Source organism: Notechis scutatus, chromosome Z (assembly GCF_049901735.1).
Source record: "Notechis scutatus isolate UNSWTSFEM ecotype Mainland chromosome Z, rNotScu1.2, whole genome shotgun sequence".
Taxonomy (NCBI): domain Eukaryota; kingdom Metazoa; phylum Chordata; class Lepidosauria; order Squamata; family Elapidae; genus Notechis; species Notechis scutatus.
In genome coordinates this window covers 94614900-94628540 of record NC_142025.1, presented here as the reverse complement: position 1 = coordinate 94628540, position 13641 = coordinate 94614900, and the positions used below count along the sequence as shown (strand labels likewise).

General features: G+C 39.1%; 1 protein-coding gene across 4 annotated transcripts in view; it reads right to left on the bottom strand.

The window, feature by feature from the left end:
• The window catches only part of HAP1 (huntingtin associated protein 1), a 105500-nt gene extending 99420 nt beyond the window's left edge, over nucleotides 1-6080 (bottom strand). For all 4 annotated transcript variants that reach the window (XM_087945475.1, XM_087945478.1, XM_087945477.1 and 1 more), the window contains exon 1: nucleotides 5926-6080. The gene's annotated coding sequence lies outside the window, so the exon portion shown is untranslated. The remainder of the gene's footprint in view (nucleotides 1-5925) is intronic.
• Nucleotides 6081-13641: the final 7561 nt, after the last annotated feature.

Genomic DNA, 13641 nt, shown 5'->3' with positions numbered 1-13641 from the left:
GTCCCCATTTATTCGTACCTGTTTCCTGTATTCTTACTCATGTTTATACTTATATCTATTACCTTGTAAGCGATTGACAAATCAAATCAATCAATCAATAAGTAAAAAGTAGCAAAACGTACCCCCATATGAGCCCAAAGAGAAAACTTATGTAGAGATACAGGCGTTCTGCACCGGCATGAGGTGACATGCTCATTGTCAGGCCTGGGGAATGCATGGCTGTCCAATCTCTCCTGTCTCTAATCTGCTCTGGGTGATGGGAGAGGAAACTCGGCAAAACCAGGGAGGCCATAGGGCTCCTGCTCCTGCATCCCATGAGCGCACATGCTCTAAGCTTCTATTTCGGTCCTTGAGAAAATCTAGATCAGGGGTGTCCAACCTTGGCAACTTTAAGACTTGTGGACTCAACTCCCAGAATTCCTCAGCCAGCTTTGCTGGCTGAGGAATTCTGGGAGTTGAAGTCCACAAGTCTTAAAGTTGCCAAGGTTGGACACCCCTGATCTAGATCTTAGCAGCCATATCTTTTCAAGAGCGAGAAGCCTCCAAGACGATCAGGGAGCACAAGGAAGGGATCCGTAAAGCAACAAGCAGATTAGCATTCTTTTGAATTCCCAAACATGGCCACGACAATAAAAAGAAAGCTGTTTTTGACGCCCATCCCAAATAATCTCTGACCAGAAGGCTTGGCAACTAACGTCTCTTTTGACGCAGGACATTTTAGGATATTGAGCTGGAAAGGTAATGCAAGAAGCCAATGATTCGTGTGGATCTACAAATCTTTGCTAACTGCTGGCAACTCATATCACAATTCTTTGCCTGAATGGTATTTATCTGCTAGTTTGGCTGCTATTCAAAACTGGAGGAGCCTGGGCCGTCATCCTCCATACTGTAACTGCTTCTATCATTCCTATACAGTCACCCAAATCCATAGTAATTATTATTTATTACATATATCAATATATATGTATATCTCCATAGCTCAATGATTGGTGCTACATAGCTTTGCAGCTTTTCTTGATCTGGCCCTCATGGCATAGTAACTGTCTGGGAAAAGGGCCAGCCCTATCATAAGGGCAGGCAAGAAAAGGTAGCCAACATTTAGCACAGTTAAGGCAAGTTGAAAGCAGGAAAGACTTACTTCTGTAGCTTTAGCTAAAAAGCCTTTTTTTGTACACGGAGTCTTCTTTTACGATTCTTCATTATCAGAATATCGCTTGTGGAAACTTTCCACAGGTTTATACCCATTATCTAGCAGGAGGTTTCAAAAGCCACCTCACAAAAGACTTCGGCCAGACCATTTTTCATTGATAATGAGAAGCAGAGAGAATAGCTTCAACCAGAGATATTTCTTGTGGGGGGGAAGGAAAGAAGGAAGGAGGGAGGGAGGGGGAGGGGGGATAAATAAACAAACAAACAAATAAATAAATCCCAGCAAAGCTTATTTTCAACAGCCATTTGCCTTTAACAATTTTTTTAAAAAAATTGATTATTTCAGCCACCGTCTCATTCTGGTGCTCTTCAGGTATTTGAAATAGAACTCTCACCATCTTGGTTATCAGGACTGTTGTTGCTGCAAACTCTGGCAATTAAACTATGGAAACTTACACTAGGCGAAACTGATCTAGTCAGAAGGCGTAACCTTTTGGCCAAGACTTGCCTATTTGATGACTAGATTAGACTTTTGTGAACAAGACTTGGCAACAGCTCCCTTGAAGCTAATATTGGATAGTTTCAGGGGTTTGCTGCTGATAGGATTTTGCCAGTAGATCAGCACTGGGCTAACTATTGTAAAGTTCCTAAGGAAGAAGCTGAGAGAAGGAGGGCAGTGAATGAGCCAGAAGTCAAAACGAGCCAATAGGTTGGGGGGGAGATGGGATGGGGGGGGACAAAGAAGCAGAAATCATTAATTACAAAGAGGGTAAGAGAAAAGATTTGCTAAGTTAAATGAATGCAAATTTAGAAAAAATTAATTTGAAAACAAATGTTTTATGCAATATATTTTTTTTTAAAAAAAGTTCTCTTCTCATGTCTATGGGTGATATGTGTCTCCCTCAATCTCAGGTTCTCCACCAGAGGCCTGGAATTTGAGGGTTCAGCACAATTATCTTAGCTGTTTCTAACACTGGTCTCTTCTGGACAGAGAGTTCTAATATCGTTCCTGGGGTCTGTCAGAGCCACTCTCCCAGCTTAGGAGTCACAATCCTGAGTGATCCTACAATTACTGGGACCACTTTGGCCTTTAGTTTCCACATCCTCTCTAGTTTGTCGTTCTGGCCCTGGAATTTTTCTATTTTCTCATACTCCTGTGGAGATTCTCAGTCATCCAGGTCATGGTTGCCCCAAAGGTGCTTTTTCAAGAGCCCACTGGACTTTCTGGTTTTTCTTTGAAGATGTTTCGCTTCTCATCCAAGAAGCTTCTTCAGTTCTGGCTGGATTTATTTATTTCAATCTGCATTGAAAAAACAAAGGCCACTCTTTTGAAGACAGCAAAGTCCACATTTTGGACAGAGAGAACCCCTGGTTTGAAAGAGAGGTTAAATAAGGCATCTATGTCAAAACTGAACAGCCCTTTCTCAACAGAGGAGGAGGGATATGACATCATTTATCTCCAGTCCTTCCAAGAAGTTTCAAGAAGGCTCCACACCCTTTTGTACCACTCAGGTGACTCTGATGATACAGGTAAGCCTCCAGATGGCCTTAACAACTAGCTGAAAGAATGCAAATGCCAGCTGTCTGCAAGGAGTATAAATCCTTCCATTCTTCACCATCCAGCCAGAGAATGGATGAGAAGCTAAAAGTCTTCAATTAAAAAAAACAAGGAAAAAAGCACCTCTTGAAAAAAGCACCTTTGGGACATACTCCTTCTTGATTTCACTTGATACTGCTGTCTATCACTACCACTGCCTTGATCTTTGTCTCATTGATTAGCCATTAACTTCCTGTTCATCTGGCTCTGGTAATCCCATAGGATCCCTTGGGATCCCAGTCCTGTTATTCTTCCTCATGACCTTCCATGAAATCTTTCATCTGGTCTTGGGAAGCTCTGGCTCATGCACTGTGCATATTATGATATGACAATACGAGCATATTCCAGTACACATCGCCAGCTACCTGGTTGTACCATTCAGTATATGCTATTCCTGCCTGCATCTTACACCTTGCCATTATGTTGGACCATCTCTGAGGCTTCTCTGCAAAATCTGCACCTCAGGTCCTGTCTAATGTGGTAAACCTCTGCTTCTGTGGATCTGGTGCTTCGTGCCTATTCATGTGCTGCTATGTTCAGTGCCTCAGTGATGTTTTAGTCCAGTGCTGCTATGTTCAGTGCCTCAGTGATGTTTTAGTCCAGCTCTTCCATCCACTCATAGGATTTCCCAATGCCAGCCACCCCCACTATCTGTTGATGATACATCCCACCCAGAGTCCTATCCTGCACTTCCTCTGCTTGGTTTTCCTCCCACGTCTGCTGCTGCCTCTCAGCAGTTCGTCTTTGAATGCCAGCTTACTGATGTACTCCTGGATACTATGAGTTAAACACAAAAGGCTACCAGAATTGTGAAGGAAATTTCAATCAATCAGTACTCCATACTCTTGAGGGACGTGCTAATATAAGATTTCATACCATCATTCAATTGAAGCAACTGAAATAGCTGTTATGTCTTTTCAACTCTTGCAGATTTACAGGCAGATATTTCAGACTCCATTTCCCACAGTCCATTCCCATTAGCCATGAATGCCTGCAGGTTGAAAGGAGTTGAGGGTTCAACACGCCTGGGGGAATCCAGATTGCTGATTTTTCTTCTGCAATCAAAATTTAACTTTTTGAAGAAGATACTAAGCCTAAGGATGTTTCAGTAAGTGCCTGGCTCGATCATCTTAACCAAATTTACTGTGTCTCAGTGCCAACCTCAGTAACCTAATATTTATTAGCAAGTTGATTACACCCAGAGCAAAACTTGGAGCAAAATAATGGGATAAAGGATGAGTGGGAAAATACGCTTATCCAGTTACTAACAAACATGAAAAATAGGGCAATAGATTGTATAGTGCATTGAAAGCCCACCATGTCCGCTGAAGATCTAACTTAACTATGATTCTGAGTTTGTACAAACCAGGTTGCTATTGTATCTTTCTATCAATTTGATAAACTGGACCTTCATCTGCAAAATGTATCCCATAATAGTTTTGTTAATCCTAAAAACACAACCTGAATTTCTGTTAGTTTTCCTAACTGCAGTAATGCAATTCTCTGGCATCCCCAGTGGCTAGAAACAAACCAGAAAGTCTCAGGACTCCAGATATGTTTCAGTAACATCACATGTGTCCTGCAAAATCCAGATTAACATGAACTGCGTTTGATGAATGTATAAGATATTTATATAGCTGGCCATCTTAAACAATTCTGGGCAGCTCGCAATAATGATTTGTGATTTACTACAAGTAGATCACAATTGGTCCAAATATAAATAATGCAATATTAGATTTAATGTACATTGAAAATTGATTCCACGTTGTCATTAATGCAGTCCAAAATCCACCTAATGCAGGAAGGATGGCACATGTACAACTGAGACTAGTGGTTGTACCGATGCAGTTGGAAATTAAATGATGCTAATTTTGTGCTTGCAAAGCAGAGAAAAGGAAGATTTCATCAGAGGAAAACAGTATAGACTAAAAAAAATAAGAGAACATTGATACAATAGAATTACACAAACCTAGTTCTAGCTATGCTGAAACAGAATGGGAAATAGAAATATTTTAATCTATGGTTTTTTTAAAACATTTTGTTTTTTTATAACTACGTTGTGATTTTTATACAGTTATATTATAAGGTTTTTTTATCCTTTAGTGGAAAAATCTATTAAGCTACATATAAACATGTTTAAAATTTTCATTGCTTATTTGTTGAATTGGAAACAATTTTCCATAGAACATCACTTTGAATACAGGCAGGGCAAATTCAAATGATATGACTATTTTGTGGGGTTTGTAAAATGCTACTCTATACTTTCTCTTTCAGTCTGACTCAAATAGCACAGATTCAGCTGTTGCTGGCTAAGGCAGAGAGAGACCACCAAAATCCACCAAAAGTTAACTAAGTCCTCTTGTACCACCATTGGAGAAACATCTTCTGCCATGCAAGCCTGCCTATATTTCTCAGATAATTTATTTATGAATGTCGCTGATGAACCATGAAAAGCTATTAACTAAGCCCTGGCTAATTTAACTTTTAGCTAAAACAGCGAACGCAAAGCAGGGCCAGCACTTTCTTGGACTTCTTTCAAAAGTAGAAAGAGACAAATGAAAACCAAGGCAGCATTTTAGTTTGGAGCCTTGGGGGTGGGGGGAGGAACCCATCCATTCCCGTTTTTATTGGCGCCCATTTCTCCGCGGGACAAGAGGGAGAAGTACAAAGGCTAATCCGAAGCGCTGGGAGATGGGGAAGAGAAGGATGATGTCTTTAGGCTTGGTAGCCAAACCGCTGCTGAACCTTTCAGGTTTATATATTCCGTCTCCCACCCAGCCTTCTCTTCTTCTGCAAAGAAAAATTGGTGAAGTTGAAGGGATATCCATAACCGAGCCCAAAAGCCATACCAAATAAAAAAAGAAGCCGTCACACTTTCTCCTCCCCCTCGAAAATAATTGCCCTAAAAGCAGGAATCTTACGGTTTCCGATAGAGTTATAGTTCAAAAAGCTGTAACCATTTCTGTCCCCCTTTGAAAGCTACTCAAAGGAGACATCGTACTTAAAATGCAAAAGGCGACATGAAAGGGACTCGAGATCGCATGAATTCCGCAAAATGTGAATGCAATGGACTCTTTTCCCCGCTTTTAAAAAGCATCCCTCCCCGATCCCTCGTCCCCAAGCAGAAGTCTCAAGTTACTTGTTTTGTCATTTATGCAACTGCAGCCAAATCTGTTTACCTGAACTTTTCTTGTTCTCCCCCTTTTTTTTTTCGTGTTTTTAAGACCAACCGGCACATGCAGCCCAGAAGAAACACTGACAAACTTTTCTTTTTCTTTTCTTCCTTATGTTTCCCTAGTCTAGACAAAGCCTCTCCTCCAGCAGGTGCAAAGGCGGGGAGACTGGCCGCATTGCCAGCTGGGAATTGTAGTCCAATTTCACTCCAGCATTTTCGCTGGTATTTTCTCAGTACTTCCCCCCCCCCCACGCCCCCCTTACATTTCTTCTATGACTTGTCTGAATCAGGACAGATGCATTTAGCATTGCAAAGTTCCCGAAGCTTTGTAGCTCTTCTTTTGTTGTATTTTTTCTTATATTTTCTGCTGTGTCTCTTTTTCTTTCTACACATTTTAAATTTAAGGAATAATCTATGACATCCTGAGATCATTGTAATATTTTGAGTGCATAATGAATTGGATATTCTCTTCATTATTGTTATTACTATTGCTACACTCCAGCTTGAAACTTGCTTTCAATGTTTTGCATATTATATAATCTATATATGTATTGCTAACCCATGCATGCAGCTTTATAAATTTCAACAAAAGTTCATCAGAAATTAGAAGGCAAAGTGGGCTGTGCCAGATATTCTGGACCCAATCCCACAAATTGAAAAGCTTAAATATCAAGTGGTCTATCCTTAATCTTATATGGGATTATTCTGAAATATTCTTCCATGTCTCTTTATTTAAACGATTTCTACCTGAGGTGGTATTCAGCAGGTTCTGACCAGTTCTGGAGAACCAGTAGTGGAAATTTTGAGTGGTTCTGAGAACCGGCAAATACCACCTGACTGGTCCCGCCCCCATCTATTCTCTGCCCCCTGAGTTCCAGCTGTTTGGCTGTCTCTTCTTTTGTTGCCCTGCACAGGGGAACAGAGCTGGAAAGCAGGTTAGTGGGGTGAGGAAGGAATGAGGATTTTGCAGTATCCTTCCCCTGGAGTGAGAAGGGAATGGAGATTTTACAGTATCCTTCCCCTGCCAAGCCCGCCAAACCACGCCCACCAAGCCACGCCATGCCCACCAAGCCATACCCACAGAACTGGTAGTAAATTTTTTTGAATCCCACCACTGATTTTTTACCATTCTGAACCAATATTGTCATTCAGAGCTATGTCTTAACTAAAGAGAATCTTCCCATTTAAGACTACACACAGTGGTATGCTAGATTTATTGAAGATTAGTGAACTCTTAAAGCATCTTCCAAGCATTTGTCATAATACTCAGTGGTTGCAGATGGATTGAGAGATACATTTCTGGAAATCTTTGATTCTTGAAGAGCATTCAGAAGCTGCAGCTGGTGCAGAGTGCAGTGGAGTAGGCAGTTTTGGGGGCCCCAAGGATGGACCATGTAACCCCACTGTTCCATGAGCTGCCCTGCTATCAGTTTACTTCTAGGTGAAATCCAAGATGCTGGTAATAGCCTTTAAAGCCCTTCCTGGCATGGGTCCAAGCTATTTGAGAGACATCTGATCTCACTGGAATTGGCCTGACCCAGCTGTGCTGGCAGAGGAGGCATGCCATGGGCTCTATCGGCCAGGGTATTCAGGCCATTGAGGTCCAAGAGAAAAGCTCTCTCTCCAGTTGCAGTTGCCCTTTGGAATACCTTACATCCACCCCAAGTGACGATGGCTCCAAACACACCCACCCCTTCCATAAGAACTTAAAGATCTGGCTCAGCCAGTTAACGTGGAGCTCCAACTGAGGGGTTTTCAATGGTGGTGGTAGTTGATAGATTAACAACAGATCCCACCACCTCCCCTTCTCATCATATTCTCTCCCTCCCCATCATTTTAGAGAGGTTGATTTCTATAATATTGTATTTATATCTTTGGATTTTTAAACAGTTTTATATTTTAATATTGTAAGTTGCCCAGAGTTACCATGTGGTAAGATGGGCAGCTAATAAATTTTACACATAAATAAAATTCTACTGTAAATGTCCAGTCAAGTAGAGATGGTCTGTCTTTCCAAATCAACTAGGTATATGTTTGAAAACTGCATTAATTTATATATGGAGGTATACGACTCTGATATTATATGTAGCTGGTTAATATAGTTTGTTCAGCAGACCATGATTACAAACAATGGTATAACATTTAAAGAAACCCCTTTTGTCATTTATAAGACTTATAAATCTTACAAACTAATCCTGAAGGACTTTGGACAAAATGCAGACACAGTAACAAAGTGATATAAACAGTACAATAATGATGCAAAGTAATCATAGAGCCATGATGATTGTTGCATATAGTAACCTCCAGAAAAAACTTTGCAGAGAGCCAGGTTTCACTATCTTTTGGAACATCTTAAGAATAGGGCTACTTTTGTTTCTAAATGGGAAACTGTTTCAAAGAAGGGGAACCTTCCACAGGTATTCTCTGGTCACTCAACTTAGGCAGATAATGTACTAAACACTAAATTATATAGGGCTTTGTAGATATCTCCAAGCATCAAGTATTCTATCAGAAAAAACACCAGCAGCCAGCACACTTGTCATAGCAACGATCTAATATTTATTTATTATTGCTTTTAAAAATAACAAAAAATAAAAGTTATAATTATAATAGAGATACATAGATTCTCAAAATAAAAGCTACATAAAAAGCAATTTTTTAAAAGTGAAAAGGAAAAATACCAACAGAAAAAAAACCAAAGTATATCATTGCAGTATAAGAGTTACAATTCTATAGATACTTATCTAATACACAAGCACACATATATTAATTTCTAATACATTTATATAACTATCATTCATCTTTAAACAACTCCATTTTGTAAAACTGAGTTCCATGTTTCATTATACTTGACTATACAAAGTTCTACATCTACAGACAAACTACTCATAGATGGCAAATTTAACCAGGTCTTCAGTCTATTGAGTCATTACATTTATCCTTCCAATATTGCAATATCAGTGTTTTGGTCACAGGAAGGGCACAAAGAATACATTTATATTCTAATACCCATGTGGTAGGCATGTAAATTAAAATAATGACCTCTTAAAATTTAAGAAAAGGTAATATAACATGACAGTGGTGAGACAGTCCATCAAATAAATAAGCTGTTGCAGATGAAGTTTAATGCTATTAAATGCAGCTGAAATTTGCAAGAATTACAACAATCCTATTGTAAGACGACAAAGGGGAATAATGTGGACACACAAGTCAGTGACAATGCTGAATCAACACAGCTATTGTGGATAAAGAACCTTAAGTGACTTCCCAGTGCATTTTAATTTGGATCTGCATTGTTTTTTGTAATAAATGCCTTAACCCTGGAATCGTAAAGGGAGGTCCGAAATTAGATTCCACCGATTACAAAGTTTGGAATTTAGTGGATACTCAGATCTGCTTGTATTTCTTTTCTATTTTGGTTTTGAATCAGTGACAAATTTTGTTTTATTCTGTTTTTATTTTGGTGTTTAGGTTTACTAAGTAGTTCAGGCGAAAGTATAACTGCTTCCATGAAAATGTATATGCCCCTTTTTCTTTCTTTTCTTTCTTTTTGCAAAGTATTGACACTATTTTACTGTAAGAGTTTCATGTGGATACTGAATATTTCTCAGGAAAAATGGCGGAGGTCCTTTTATTAAAAAAAAAAAAAAGATAATGGATTTATCACTTAGAAATATAGTCCATCTAAATTGCAATCCTTATCTCCTTTGAACAAACTAAACCTTACCTCAAAAGATACTTAAGTGGTCAATCTTTTTCCCGTAACTTTAGAAAGAGGAACACTAAAGATGGGAAAATCCATTAGCCATCACCACCAAAGGAGCTGGTTTTCCTGGTTCCCATAGCCAACCATTTGTACCAGCTTCCCTGAGAGAAGGATCCTAGATATCTGTTATTTTAAAATAATGTATATTGTGCTTTTAATTACAATTGCTCATATAACTTTAAATTACTTTATACAGGGTATTCATTTTGAAAGGTGGTTCACAGCCTGCAATTAGTTGAAATAAAAAAGATGCGACCTTTAAGTGGCTGGCCATAATGTTTGGTTTGAATGTAGCAGTGGGTAAGGTTAATATTGGTGGGGTCTGGAAAAAAATAGCACTACTCATCCCAAACTGAGTGGGGGACGGACGGACCCCAAAATAAATATCAAATCAAGAAGTGGAACTCTTAAAGAATGGCTTGGCTCTATCAAGCTGCTAAGCTATTATACAGTAAGTTCTGGAGAGCCAGTGTGGTTTCAATTTCACCATACCAGTTACCAGCTTAACCTTTTTGAATTATAACGTAACACAAACTCTATTTGTGATACAGATGTAACTAGGTAGTTTATTAAATAAGTCTCCAGACTATTTCATATGCATTACAAGTAACTGACAGCTGGCAGAAATGTGGGGAATATTTTCCGTTTCCCTAAATATGCCATTCATATCACAGCAAGGCAATTAAAGTTGAAGGTCAGAAGAGATGGAAGAGAAGCGCTCTGGATCCAATAATAGTCTTCCTGCCTCCATTTTCTTGACCTCAAGCTCAGATTTCACCACCACCACCACCCCATCCTCAAATGGAATAGTAAAGCTAACATAGTAACTGGAGGTTAAATTGAATGATTAAAAAAATATCAGTTTCAAGTGATTCAAAGAGTGGCTGGTCAGGTATCTACTTAGTGAAATCAGGAACATCTGGCTGACTCAGATGATGGCCTTGAATTAAATTCAGAAGCTATTCCTTTACAGCAAGGCTCTTCAAACTTGACAGCTTTAAGACTTGGGGACTTCAACTCCCAGAGTCATGTTAGCTCAGGAATTCTGGGAATTGAAATCCACACATCTTAAACTTGCCAAGTTTGAAGACCCTTGCTTTACAGGGAGAAAGTGAGAATTAAACAAAAACACAACTATTGGCCTTTACTTGTTTTTGTTTTTTATCCATCAGGGTCTTGTTAAAAATAAAAGCAAAGACAGTTGAAATGAATTTTCATCTCATAATGCTACCAAGGCTGAGTTTTCAATTTCTATCAGCTGCAATCAAATTTCATATATGCCAGGGTGTCAAACTCGCATCGTCATGGCAACGCCCCATGATTTATCATGACTTTTTCCTCCTTCGCTAAACTGGGCATAGGTATGACCAGTATGTGACGCATCCAATCTGCAGGGTTTGACAGCTCTGATATATACTATCTTTTAAGTAGAAGCCATCCATAGAGGCTAGGCCAACCCTCTGCTCAATAGGAGATCCTATGTCCATGGATATGGCCATGCCCACACTGGGTTTAGGAAATGGGGGGAAAGTCCCAATATGTCATGTGATGCTGCTATGGCAACGGGAATTTGACACCCCTGCTGTAGATCATTTTTCTGCTATTCTCTGCACTCTTTCTAGATTCTTAACATCTTTTCATATCATGGTGACCAAAATTGGATGCAGTATTTAAAGTGTGGTCTTACCAGTGCAGTATAAAATGGTGCTGCCACTTCATATGATCCTGAATCTATTCCTCTGTGCAACCTAATGGACTGCATTATTATTATTTTTTGGCAGCAACAACACAGTGCTGGCTCATACTTAAGATATGTTTCTGTCTAAACTAGTATCCAAGTTAAAACAAAAACTACTGCTGAATCAGAACCAAAATAGAAAATTAGTAAACAAAGATGAACACTGTTGAGTATTCAGCTGAATCCCACTCTCTCTCATTATTCCATTCTGATTGGAATAAAATTTCAGGCTTCTTGCTGGTGCATTTATTACAAAAAACAATACAGGCCAAAATTAAAATGGATTGGAGGCCAACTTCCACCTTCACATTTAAGGTTTATTTTGGTTCAGTAAGAGCACAGCTTTTGGCATTGACAAGCCATATTTTTAAATCTGTGATGCTCCTGGGTTCTGCAGAATGATATGTACTGTTTTCTCATTTTCGGGTTCTCTTGACTTACCCCATCTTCCATGGAGTACTCCAGTAGGTTTTTACAAACACCTTAGGAACAAATTCAGTCATATTCTTGTAGCAAATTTCACGATTTGGTAAGAAACTGGCTTGATTTTCCGTGGTTATATAAGCAGTCTATGTAAAATTTTGCTTTATCCCATCTCCTGGCCTTTGGTCTTAAGTGAGTCATTTCTCTCTCTGCATCTCTCCAAGCAATAGATAATGGTGGTGTGCTGAAGCTGTTGAAAAAGTTTCCAGTTGCAACACTGCAGTGTCCTGCCCTCATCACAACTTTCAATGAGAATTTATTGGCAAGAAATGTGAAGTCTTGATGATCAGAAAGTTCATAAATTTGCCAAGTGAATACCACATTTATCAGAAACAAGAAGTTATTTTTATTTCTTTCTGGATGGAGTCATGGGCAAGAAGGATGGTTTTCCAGAAGCTGCTATGACATAGTCAGAGGGCAGTAGCTGAATGCCAATTTCTGCCTTCTCTTATTGGACAGTTGAATGAATTTATGGTACTTTCTGCTTCTTCTCATCCTCCATAGGTCACCAGGAAAGATAACAATTGATTGATCATCATAATTGCTGGCTCGAAAATCCTTTGCAGAGATTGGTTATGGAAAGAGTTTTGTGTGGAAGGACTCTTACTCATTGATTAATTACATTCTTTGTGATTTAAGTCACTTAGATCCCAATTGGGTCCGAATAAGCTGTGCTCCTATACATTTTTCTCCAACTTATCTTACAATGCCTAAATGGGCTGGAACTCAGTTGCTCACCCGGTGTAATGCTGCTTAGATCCTTTTCAAAAACTTCCAAAGCTCAGACTCCAGAATTTGATATATTTTTTACTGTTATGTTACAAAACAGCCACTGTGTGGCAACAGCATGCTATGCATGAACCAATATTTCAGAGAAAATTTGTCCCCCTCCCTTTTTTTTTTTGCCTTTCTCAAGGAATTTAAGAGCATCCATTACAAGATTATATCTCAAAAACCAATATACAGATAGTCCTCAACTTACAACCATAATTACAATTGGAACTTCTGTTGCTAAGCAGAATTGATTCACCCCCAATTTTACAACTTTTTTGCTGTGATTATTATACAAATCTAACTGTTGACCTTTGCTGGAAGGTCACAAATGGTGATCACATGATCCTGGGACACCACATCTGTCATAAGTGCATGTAGGTTGCTAAGCAACCAAATTTTGATCACATGACCATAGGGATGCTGTAACAGTCATAGGCAAGGACAATTATAAGTCACTTTTTTTCAATGTCATTGTAACTTCAAATGGTCATTAAATGAATGGTTGTAATTTAAGGGCTTCCTGTACCTCTATACTACCAGTGTCAACTAGTGGTGAATCCAATACTAAGACTTCTCAAGTAAAACAAAAAAAAAACCATAACAATAATTTCATGTGTCAGGATTTACAGAAGCCTTCCCATCTTGGTACTCACCAGAGGGGTTGGACTGCAATTCCCATCATTCCCAAACACCAAGGACGGGGCCTGTGTTAATGATTATGAGATTTGACATCCCACATATACCAAGGGCACCAGGTTGAGAAAGGCTCACCTACCAGATAGTAAAAATATCACACTTATTGGAACAAATCTCACAGCAAATGAGTACATTGAATCAAATATCTATTCGGTTAGTAAAGCAAAACATAACTGGAAAAGGACATTATCGAAACAATACGCTGCAGCATAAGTAAGAAGTTATATTAGAATTCATACCACAGTCGAAATTCTGAAATAATG